Source organism: Coffea arabica, chromosome 8e (assembly GCF_036785885.1).
Source record: "Coffea arabica cultivar ET-39 chromosome 8e, Coffea Arabica ET-39 HiFi, whole genome shotgun sequence".
In the NCBI taxonomy this organism is placed as follows: Eukaryota; Viridiplantae; Streptophyta; class Magnoliopsida; order Gentianales; family Rubiaceae; genus Coffea; species Coffea arabica.
Window position 1 is genome coordinate 33576140 of NC_092324.1, and position 12552 is coordinate 33588691.

Here is a 12552-nt window from a genome sequence, read left to right on the forward strand (position 1 = left end):
ACAAAAGAAATTTTTTTAATACATCGGCTGCTCAATTATGCCTCCAATATTTAAACAGGTACATTTTGTCATTATGGCATGGGAGTACACTTCAGAGCCTCTATCTGCGATTAGTACATCTTCTTAGCACATTCGATTATCTTAGGATAGAAGATTCTACTAAGGAAAGAGAACCATGTCTTCCATTATGATTCTGTCACGTACCTATCTTCTTGGAACATTGCATTCACTTTCAATTTTTTGCACATGCTCTACAAACTCATCATTGGCATCTGATCAACAATAGCATGTACAACCACATTTTAAGAAAGAAATCTCATTTTGCAGTAACATTGCTGAATTTTTGTCTAAACCCAAATATCTTACACTTGCCATGGTCGAAATTACATAAAATTAGATTGAGGCAAGGCAAATTCAGGAGTCCACTGGACAGAATTCGACCATGAATAACTTATAAAAATCCAACCTGCAATACCCTTATAAACGGTAAATAATTGTCAGTTTGGTTATTTAACATCACAAATATCTTAACTTTATAGATGTCATGAGTTAGTTAGAGGTTTCAAGAATTTCACATATCATTCCTTGTAGATTACACAATATGATGACATGTCACATATGGTTGGTTCCTATTTCTGGGCTAAACTGATGAAGTTCAATTCTTTTCTGTATCTTAGTGATAATGACAAATATTTTCCTAAGGTTAAACTGCTAATTTAATAATATTCTAAAAGGATTCTGATCATCCCCGTTTTACTCCTGATGGCCATGTATTATTAAGAATCTCTAACTTGCCTGCAAGGTTGTAATTCAGAAAATTCAAAGAATATATCAATTAAATGTTGGTAAGATCAAGATTAGCTGTGACTTTAGTGCTTATTTGTAGGTAACTTAAGTTAGTTTGAACAGATACAAAACCAGTTAAAGTTCATCTCTTGATCCAACCAATGCATGTATCATACATAAAAATTTATGCAGACCCATATACAAAGTCCTAATGCCATGAATCAGGAATACTATACATACCAACCTACATTACGGGTATTGCCACGAAAATCATCATTGTCAAACGGTTTGAGGGATTGAATAGTTTGGAATGGTACCAACATAGTCTACTCGCAACACCAATGCGAAAAAATAAAAATCAGTTAACCTTAATACAAACATATAATAGGTATAAAATCTCCAGAATGAACAGAAAAACCAGTTTCTATGCGAATCGAAACAGAACAAAAGCAACAGAATTAAAAGAAAAAAGGGCTGAAATTCTCCAAGTGAGCAAACCTATGCAAAATAGAGATATTCGTGTTAATTTTGCACTTCCTCAGAGCCTTTCATCACCCTTGCTCTAAAATTGGCAACGATGATTGTCGGAAACCATGTTGGAGGAGATTTAATTTGACCCGATCTCTCTCATAACCCAGCTAGGATCCACAATTGGTCCAGCCCTTTGATATTTTTACCTGTGTTGACCCTGTTTTCAGTGATTTCTTCCATTTCCTCGTATTTTCGCAAGGAAATGTGTTGTAATTGAGCCAAGATGAACCGCAATTTCCTCGCTATTTTCCCGGAATTGTTTTCCTTTGTAGTTCCTTTTATATAACCAAACAGGGCCTAAGTAAAGCAAGAATTCTGAAGTAGAAATGAGAAGCAAATTTCTCGGATTGTCAGCCAAAAATAGGAAAGACTTCTCTGCCTCTTTTCATTTCTTTTGTTTTCTTCGTATGGGAGAGGGAAGAGAAAAGCTAACCAGGTGCACAAAAATGTCTCTTTTTTTTGGATCGAAACGATAGCTTCATTTATATAGCTGTAAACTATACAGTATTTAAACAAAGGTTCAATCAAAAAGGACAACTGTCCTACAAGTTATTTTGGTGCACTAGCACCAAAGATTGGGATTCATCCATTCCTCGTCCAACCAAAGATCTAGCTCAATGTAGTAATACTATTAGTCTTCCTTATGTCAGCAAAAGAGAAAGAGCACCTAGAAAACAACCAAGGGACTGTATATTACCTATTAGAGTCAAAACTTGACTACTCCCGTGGCTTGATTTCTGGAAGTAGTCAAACAGTTTTTTGTTGTCCACACCAATCTGGACGTGTCTCCATCCTTGGTTAACTGCCTTTATCATGGCCAACTTCACTGCTTCGGCCTGATCTTGACGTGAATCTCCTGATATCCTTTCCCTGCACATCCAAGCTACTTGAAGATGTCCTGACTCCTGAGCTGTCAGTTGCCGTGATTTCTATCCCAGCACTTAGTTGATTTTTGTTTTGCTAGGTGTGGATTTTGAGCTGCATTATCCTTTGTGCTTCATGATGACTTTGATTAGTCCTGTGCTGATGTTTCCTGAGTGTTCTTCCTTATTCTTGTCTTCATGTTAGCTTCATTATATTCCACCCATTCTCGTTGTGCTTTCTCAAAAGTTCTGTGAGGTTCTTTTTCCTTTTTATTGAATTCCCTGTCATTCTGGCCTTCAAAAATTGCCAGAGAATGTTGATGGTCAGGGAGACATGATCCTCAGTTGCTCTGATTTCTTGAGATTCAATAACTGTTGTCCACCATTTTACAAAACAATCTGTTAATTGCTCGATTCCATCCTAGTGAATTGGTGCCATCTTCCAAATGTCCTTAGCGTTTTTACACTGGAGAAGCACATGTTCAATTGTTTCTTTAGTCTCTCCACATCCTAAGCAAATAGGATTCCCTTCTTTAGTTCTCCTGTAGATGAGTTCCCTTGCTGGTAAAACATTGTGCAGGCATTTCCAAATGAATGTCTCTCCACAAAAAGTCTATTTAGAGTTTTGTGCAATTTAGAAACACATATAGTTATAATATAAAGAGATCCTTCTGTCTTGAGTAATTGGTCCTAAATTAACCAAAGATCCAAGCATTTAGTTACAGTTATAATCTAAAAAGATCCATCTGTCTAGAGTAATTGGTCCTAAGTTAACCGAAGATCCAAGGACGAAAAATGTGACACACAAACTCCATCCACACTAAAACAATTTAACAGTCAAAACAAAATATCCCTCATGAGTAAGTAACTATTTAACCACTAAGTTTTAGTTGTAGATCGTAGGTTCAAACCATGGTTGCAGTGAATAAAATTCAAATGAGGTGTCAGAACACCTTTTTAGTTTACTTGTTAGTTCCTTATACTGTATATTTAGACTCCCTTCCTTGTAATAAGATAAATTAGGTTACATGAATGTTATTGTTGTGACAAAAAAAAAGCAAGGAACTATTTGGACCTTTTGTTAACGCTCAAGGGCTGACTATGAGCTTAGCAGTTCTAAAGACAAAAATACCCCTCAACAACTACTTATTTGGAGCAAGAGTGCAAACCTAAAGGACCTAATTGGCAATCAATACATTTTTAGCACAGCTTCTCCCTTTTCCTTTTGAAATAGGGATAATTGCAGAAACCTCCCCTGAGGTTTTTGACATTTGCACTGACCTCCCTTGTGGTTTGAAAAATTACACTGACCTCGCCTGAGGTTACTAATCCTTTACAAATTCAGTCCAAACTATTAAAATATTGTTTTAGGGAGTGAAATTAGAATTTTTTACCAAATTTGTCCTTTGTACTACATGTTCAATGAATGACAAAGCACTACAAATCAATTAACAATTAATAAATTTTAAGGAGTATAGTTTATAGGCAAATACACATTACCTATTTAAAGTACCGGCTCTTTATGGGTATTTTACTTTCAAACATTTAATTTAATACAAATATTTACGCTCAAATACAGATTTGTATTTACTTTCAAATATTTAATTTTTTTTTAAATACAAAAACTACCAATCTCTCTTCCGTAAAAATATTAATATAACACTTTTTAAATTTTAGTTACAAACATTTATGTATTTAACATATATTAAATGATTCAAAATAAAATATCCATAAAGAGCCAATATTTTACTCATGTAATAGATGAAAGTCATAAAGAATTAATACTTTATGGGCCATTTCTTTTTTTTAAATATTTAATTTATATTAAATAACTAACCGACCGATTTCCTTTTTGCAAGAATATTACTGTAACACTTTTTAAATATTACTTACAAACATTGATATATTTATCATAAATTAAATGTTTGAAAGTAAAATATCTGTAAAAAGCCGGTACTTTAAATGAATAATGCGTGTTTGCCCATAAAGAGCCGGTAACTATTTAAAGTACCGGTTCTTTACGGGTATTTCACTTTCAAATATTTAATTTAATACAAATATTTACGCTCAAATACAGATTTGTATTTACTTTCAAATATTTAATTTTTGTTAAATACAAAACCTACCAATCTCTCTTCCGTAAAAATATTAATATAATATTTTTTCAATTTTAGTTACAAACATTTATATATTTAACATAAATTAAATGAATAAAATGCACATAAATAACGAATACTTTACTCATATAATGGATGAAAGTGATAAAAAATTAATACTTTATGGGTCATTTTTTTGTTTAAAAAATATTTAATTTATATTAAATAAATAACCTACCAATTTCCTTTTTGCAAGAATATTACGGTAACACTTTTTTAATTTTACTTACAAATATTGATATATTTATCACAAATTAAATGTTTGAAAGTAAAATACCCGTAAAGAGCCAGTATTTTAAATGAGTAATGCATGTTTGCCCATAAATTATACTCCTTAAAGTTTATTAATTCTTAATTGATTTATAGTACTTTATCATTCATTGGACATGTAGCACAAAGGACAAATCTAGTATAAAATTCTAATTTCACTCCCTAAAATAATATTTTAATCGTTTGGACTAAATTTGTAAAGGATTAGTAACCTCAGGGGATGTCAGTGTAATTTTTCAAACCACAGGGGAAGTCAGTGCAAATGTTAACAACCTCAGGGGAGGTTTCTGCAATTATCCCTTTGAAATATGGCGCGATGTTAGTTAAGAGGGTTGTATTTTTATCTATTTGATAGATTTTGGGACACACTTCTAAGAAAAGTTTCTAATTGTCTCATGGAAAAATTGGTTATAAATTACAAACATTCAAGGAAAAAAAAGGGCAAGTAATATTAAATTTTGAATCAAGAACAGAGTTTGATGGTGGAATCAAGAACCATCATGAATAAGCAAGCAATATAAGATTTATTGCAAATTTCAAATTTCTCCAATAAAAAAAAGGAAAGTAAACAAAAAAGATTGGAAGGAATTAAAATTTAGGATGATTTATACTTTTTTTTATATAATGATAATATTATTATAACTTATTTTATCCTTTTACATTGTATACTCTATAAGTGGAGGTATCGGTGTTGGCAAAAGTTGACGAGGCACTTTAGACTCTGTTTGGATTAGTTGTTTTTGGAGGTGTTTTTTAAAAAATTTATTGTAACTGTGTATATGAAAAACTTTTACTGTAGATGTTTTTTGGATTGTTTTTAGAGGTATTTTAAAAATATATTTATCAGTATTTTTATAATTTACAATTTTTTTGGGATTTTTTTAAATATATACTGGCTCTGTTTCTATATATTTATATTTATTTATTTATATATATAATATTTTTATTTCAATTTTGTTTTATAATATGTAAATTAATATATATTAATAAACATATTATAAAACAAAATTGAAATATATATATTTATATAAATATATGTAAATACACATAATATATAATATACATATATTTCAATTCATATAATATATATAATATACATATTAATATACATATTAATATAATACACATAATTGAAATATACATATTAATATATATTAATATACATATTATAAAAAAATTGAAATAAATATATTTATAAATTTATATAAATATATATAAATAAATATATTTATAAATATATAAAAATATATTTTAAACAAAATATTTATATTTATGTATAAATATATAATATTTATTTCAATTGATATAATATATATAATATACATATTAATATACATAATTGAAATATACATATTAATATTAATATAATTTATATATATAATATAATATACATAATTGAAATATACAAATTGAAATATGTACATTAATATATATATTAATATACATATTATAAAACAAAATTGAAATATGTTATTCTTGGTTTTGATGATCACAAAGTACTTTGAAATGTTTATCTAACTCTCTTTAAATATAAGTGTTTTTTGCCTATCAAAGAATCAGGTACGAATATGTCAAGAAATGAAAATCAACCAAAAGAAGAATAAAAAACAGGACACTCATGTCGGACGTCCGAAAGGAATCTGTCGGACGTCCGAAAGGATAAAGAACATCAAGAAGGAAGCACTGTCGGATGTTCATAAGGAAGTGTTGGACGTCCGAAAGGATCGGACACACGCCTCGGACGTACATCAACCACGTCGGACGTCCGAAAAATTTCAAGATGACTTGCCAACTCTCTGACGACGATCGGACGCATTGCTGTCGGACGATGATACACCATTGGACGTCCGAACAATAACTAGGCTGATTTTCGGACGATGGGATCGGACGATGACTAATCCGTCGGACGTCCGACAGCCCCAACGGCTACTTGACTCTTCATCTACCTTCTATCCGTTGGAAGTATTAATGAAGCTCATTTTTGGTTCCTTTTAAATACAATAGATCCTAAACCTGCAGAAGACTTTTGCACACTTTGTTTACAAGATCTCAAGAGATATTTTAGCTAGAAAATAGTCTCCAAAGCTAGATTTGTTCTCCAAATGGTGTGAATTTCTTGTGAGCATTTCTTTTGTGGTTGAAAGTTTCATTAGTGTAGCTTTGTTGAGGGTTATTTGAGTGATTGTAAAACTTCTTAACTTGACTAAGTGAGGCTTAGGGCAAGGAGGAAGTGCTCCCTCCATTGTATATCTAGTTGATCATCTTTCATCAAAGAGAAGTTGCTCAACCTAGTGATTGGTCTTCAAGTTTGAGAAAAGCTTGGTAGACAATCGGTTTGATATTCTATCTTATTCTTTTTGTTTAATAAAATTTTCATTGCTTATCTATACTTGTTTTTCTAATCAACATTGCTCTCTTCTTCTAATCTATTTGGTTGATCATTACTAGAAAAGAAGGTAAATTTTTATTAAAGAAAAAGTGCATAAATTTGATTAAGATTTTAATCAACCTAATTCACCCCCTCTCTTAGGTTGTCTTTGGACCTTACAATTGGTATCAGAGTTTGGTCTCCTAGAGATTAAGTTCAAGCGGCTTGGAGTAAAGATGACAACCAGTCATGCTATGTTTGTTGAGGGGCAATCTGTTACTAGGCCTCCCATGTTTAGTGGCTCTAATTATGTTAGTTGGAAAGAAAGGATGATTATCTTTTTGCAATCTATTGATATTGAATTATGGTTTATTGTGAGTGAAGGACCGCATGAAGCTAACTTTCTTGATGCAGATACAGGTTTGCTTCGGCAAAAAACGAGAGCTGAAATGAATGCTCAAGATAGAACTAACCTCACATTGAATGCCAAGGCCATGAATGTTCTTTATAGTGCCTTAGATTCAAATGAATCAATTAGAGTAAAAGGCTGTAAATCGGCCAAAGAAATGTGGGATAAGCTAAGAGAAATCCATGAGGGTGGTGACAACGTGAGAGAACAGAAAAAGGCTATTTTGGTCACAAAGTATGAATCATTTAAAATTGAACCTCTTGAGGATATTGACAAAATGTATTGCAGGTTCAACGACTTGATCAAAGATCTCGAGGTGTTGGGCAAAGAGTACACCTTGGGAGAGAAGAACAGGAAAATTCTCAATGCATTGGGCAAAGAATGGGAAAATAAAGTGACTGCAATAGAGGAGGCGAAGGATTTAAATTCTGTGCCTATTGAATCTCTCATTAACTCACTAACCTCTTATGAGTTGAAATTGAAATCTAAAGTGCAGGAGGAAGAGGATGCTAGAGCAAAGAGAAATATTGCTCTAAAGACTACTCAAGGTGAAGATGATCCAGCTCACTTGGATGATGAAGACTCGGATGGTGATGATAATGATCTTGCTCTCATCATAAGAGGTTTCAAGAGAATCTTGAATAAAAAGAAGTTTAGAAAGGGAGGACCTAGCAATCAATTTCAAAATTATTCATCAAATGCAAGGAACAAAGGAAAATAATAATTCAACAAGAAGCAAGTGGACAAATGCTATGAATGTGGACAGCCTGGACACTATGCAAACGAATGCCCCATGAAGAAGATGAAAGATGGGAAAGCTGATCGAAAGCCGAGATTCAACAACTTCCAGATTACTTGGAATGAATGCAACTCCGAAGGAGAAGTTGAAGAAGAGGAAGAATCAGCTCAAATGGCCTTCATGGCTATTGGAAATAATGAGGTAACTTCCACACATTCTCAATCTGAAAGTGATGATGATGAAGATGATGATCTTGAATCCTTTGTTGAAAAACTGCATAATGCCTTGAAGGAATCCTATGATAAAAACAAGCAGCTAAAACAGAAAATTGCTTTTCTCATTCAAGAAAATACAAGTCTTTTTCAACAAAATAAAGAACTAAAGACAGACAATGAATGTCTTGTAAGAGCCGGATGTGATGTTCAATGACAGGTGCCGAACCTGTGCAATAATAATTACTAAAAAGTCCTAATTACCACCTCAATTAAATAATTATAAAACAAATCCAAGTACTGGAGCAGGGACCCTAGGTGTGCAATGGGTTACTTGATTCATCCTGTTCCCGAAGAGTTTGCTTGATCCGATATACCGGATTTGTCTACAAAAATACTAACTTTGCGTACAATGGCAAGTAGGGTCGATTCCACAGGGAGTAGGTAGGAAATTATTTCTTCCCAAATTAGTAGAACGAAATTGGGGGATTTTCAATGGGAGGCAAATAAAAGTAAAATAAAATAAAACAAACAAAATTTAAAACTAACTCACAAAGCACAATTCACTAAAAATAGCAATTGATAAAAGTTCTACCCAAGGGATCAACTGCTCAGGCACGGTCCAATTAAATGATCATCGATGCAAAGATATTTCATCCATTCATCACTAGGTTGGTTATAGTTATCAATAAACTCTGACAACCAGTTCTTCCTTATCTTTTTGGCAGTCAAGGTACGACCATTGACTGCTTCCCTAACCAGATAACAACCCTAGGTACGACCGTAGGAATTTAATTACCCAATTGTATTAAAATTAGAAGAACCCAACCCTAACCAATAAACACGCTAAGAGGGTTTATTTAAGTTAGATCTTGCATTTCCCCATCATAAAATCAATTATGGTGGTTGCCACGAGGTGTTAACTAAATGAACAATTACGGATTCTATTTAATTAACGTGGCAGTAGGCTATTAAATTAAATCAAATACCCGGCCGTTGATATTCAATTAATAAAATACCCATGAACAATTAATTCAGAAAACGCACGAATAGTAACGCATTGGAAGAAATAATGAAAGCTTGATTAGATCTCACAGATGTGATGGACCGCGCCCTCGCCTCAACCTTTGGGTAGAGGGGGAAATTAGCCGCTCCTCATCGTATCAACCTTGCGCGAATTAATTAATTTCATCCACGCAGACATCAAAGAATCTGGAACAGTGAAGTACGAAGAAAGAAAAAAGAAGGCGTCTTCCTTATCTCTGCGTTGGCAATCGTACTGAATCCCCAAATTCAATGCCAAGGCCCCCACGAATTATACAGATCCGAAGACTAAAGTGAAAGAGTCAAATGTAAAGGACAAAAGCAAGGGGAAGAAAAGTCTTTTTCGTCTGACCCATTCGGCCCAAAATAAGAAAAGTTAAAGCTATCTAATCTCCTATGCAATTGCTGCCGGAGAAGAGAACAAAAACCAAGAGAAAGGGCGTCTGACAAAAAGTAGAAAAAGAAAATTAAAGCTAAGGTCTTCCTCCTCTGTGAATCCTGCTTCCTCCCTTCTTTATAGCCGCCGCACAAGAGAAAATCAAGGCCAGAGACGTCTGGAGCAATTCAAAAAGCTATCCCCTTTGGAGTTTTGATCCCACGCTTCAGGTTCACGTGGACCACGGTCCGTCTTTCGGTTTCGTCCACCTTCCAAGGCGTGGCCACGCCCTGGAACGACAAGTCTTCTGGAATTTTACCCCGCAAGATCATTTTAATGCCAATCACCTATAATTCATACAAATGTGAGATATGAGTTAAACCTCAGTACTTAGCACAGTAAATAGCCAGAATTAGGCCAAAATAACACTGCAAAATATGCCAAATAACTGTTCTATCAAATCCCCCCACACCTAGACAATGCTTGCCCTCAAGCATTTCAAAGCTCAGAAGTACAACCAAGCGAGCAGAGGTCATGCAGTAGTCTATACTAACACAAGCATCTAGGGTCCCTGACAATATCACCAAAGGTAGAACACATCGGACATGTTGTAATTCAAAGAATATATATGAATACTAGGAACGCTCAAATCAACATCACGGAATGCCATTACCATAGGCTTGCACATTTATCACATCTCCACCACTTAAAAGTGAACTAAACACATAAATCAAAGGGACTTTAATAGGGTTATAATGGGGCTCAGGTGAAAAGCGGGTTAAGAAGGTATAGATAGGGGGTAAAGTGTCAAGAGAATGTTCGAAACCCACCAATAACCACAGTGCTTTACGGGAGGAGTTTCACTAGCAAGGCAGTTTCCATTTGCTGTACACACTGTACAAGTGCCCCAAAAATTTTTTTTTTTTTTCTGAACTGCTCGCAAGGCGTGGGCACGCCTTGTAGCCCTTAGTCCTCTGGTCACGAGGGCTTCTTCAGGATTTTTTTTTTTTTTTTTGGGAAAGTTTCGCAAGGCGTGGGCACGCCCTGTAAGCCAAACTCCTCTGTTCAGTGGCCTTTTTCCAATTTCTCTCCCTTTATATAAGGATAACATCATATTGCACCTAATCTAAAACCACTTGCAACCCCAAATTTGTTTGCTTTGCACAAATGATGGATCTCAGACATCCCTTGACAGCACAGGGGTAAACAAGAGAGTTTAAAGAGGTCTTGGGTTAACAAACACGGATAACAACCAGAAACGAATGGCAAAAGCTCAAATTAGCTCACTATTGGGAGATAAGATGAGGGCTTGATTTTTTAGATAGTTAAGGAGGGTTAAATCCTAAATGCCCTTATCATTTCAAATGCATCCAATTCAACAAAAATGTGGCCTCGACATGTATAAACTAGCAAGTTCTAGAATGCCAATACCATGTGTGATACCCACTCAATCAAACAAAATAGAGCAAACAAGAATAACATGCTCAAGTAAAGTTCAAAAGCTCCCCAAAAGTTACAAGAATGGGTCAATTCCTGCGTATTCACATTCAATGACCTTGCCAAGGGAAACAAAATGCATAGCTAGCATACTTGACCACATAACCACTCACTCTGATTATGTCATTCATCACAACAACATGCCCCAACCCTTAACAAGCATAGAAATAACCCAAAGAGCCGACTAACTACCATTTTTTCCATCATTTTGTTTTTGTTTTTTTTTTTTTTAGAAGCAAAACAAAAAGAACTAATGAAAAGGAACTGAAAAAGAACTAATGGAAGCCACTCCCCCCACACCTATGACATACATTGCCCTCAATGTAGAAGAGACAAATAAAGTACTAGGAGGAAAGAGGAGAAACTTCCCTGACTACCGGGAAGTGAAACGAGATACTAAGGCGGAGGGGGGTGCGGCGGGGTGAATCCAATGTGAGTGTAGAAGGCCGCCTGATTCTCTGCCTGAATGCGGGCGAAGACCTGGAGCGCCATAAGACGGCCATCTATTCTCGACAGCTGGGTGTTGAGCTCATTAACACCCTCTTGGAGGTCCGGGTAGCGGGGGTCCCTAGCAGGAGGAGGATGCGAGGAGGACGGACCCGCCTGGTCCGGATGGGGCTGAGAGTCAGTGGAGGGTGCAGTGGGAGGCTCCCGAGGCTGCGGCCCGTCATCACCAGGGGCCGTAAACTGATAGACATCGCCCACTTTGCAAATAACCCCCATTCGCTCCAAACTGCGCAAATCCAGTGGCTCAATCTCGCGAGCTAGGGCGAAGTTGTGCTCCTTGTCGAGGTCTAGCACTCCCAATCGGATGGCCAAGTGGGTAATGAGCGAGCCTAGGATAATCGGTTTATTGCGCTTGTGAATGACTGACTCCATTTGAGTGGCTATCCAACACCCAAAATTGTTAGAATTAGAAGTGATAATGGAACGGAATTCAAGTATTGTGATTTTCCAGAATTTTGTGGCATAACACATGAGTTTTCTATTGCAAGAACTCCACAACAAAATGGTGTTGTAGAAAGGAAAAATAGGACTCTACAAGAGGCTGCTAGAACCATGTTAAGTGAATGTAGTTTGCCAAAATACCTTTGGGCTGAAGCGGTAAATACTGCATGTTATGTGATGAATCGAATCCTTTTGAGACCCATTTTGAATAAAACATCTTATGAACTGATTTTTGATAAGAAACCTACGGTTGGATATTTCAAGGTCTTTGGTTGTAAATATTTTATTTTAAATCTAAAGGAACATCTTGGTAAGTTTGAGAAAAAATCTGATGAAGGAATATTTTTGGGATA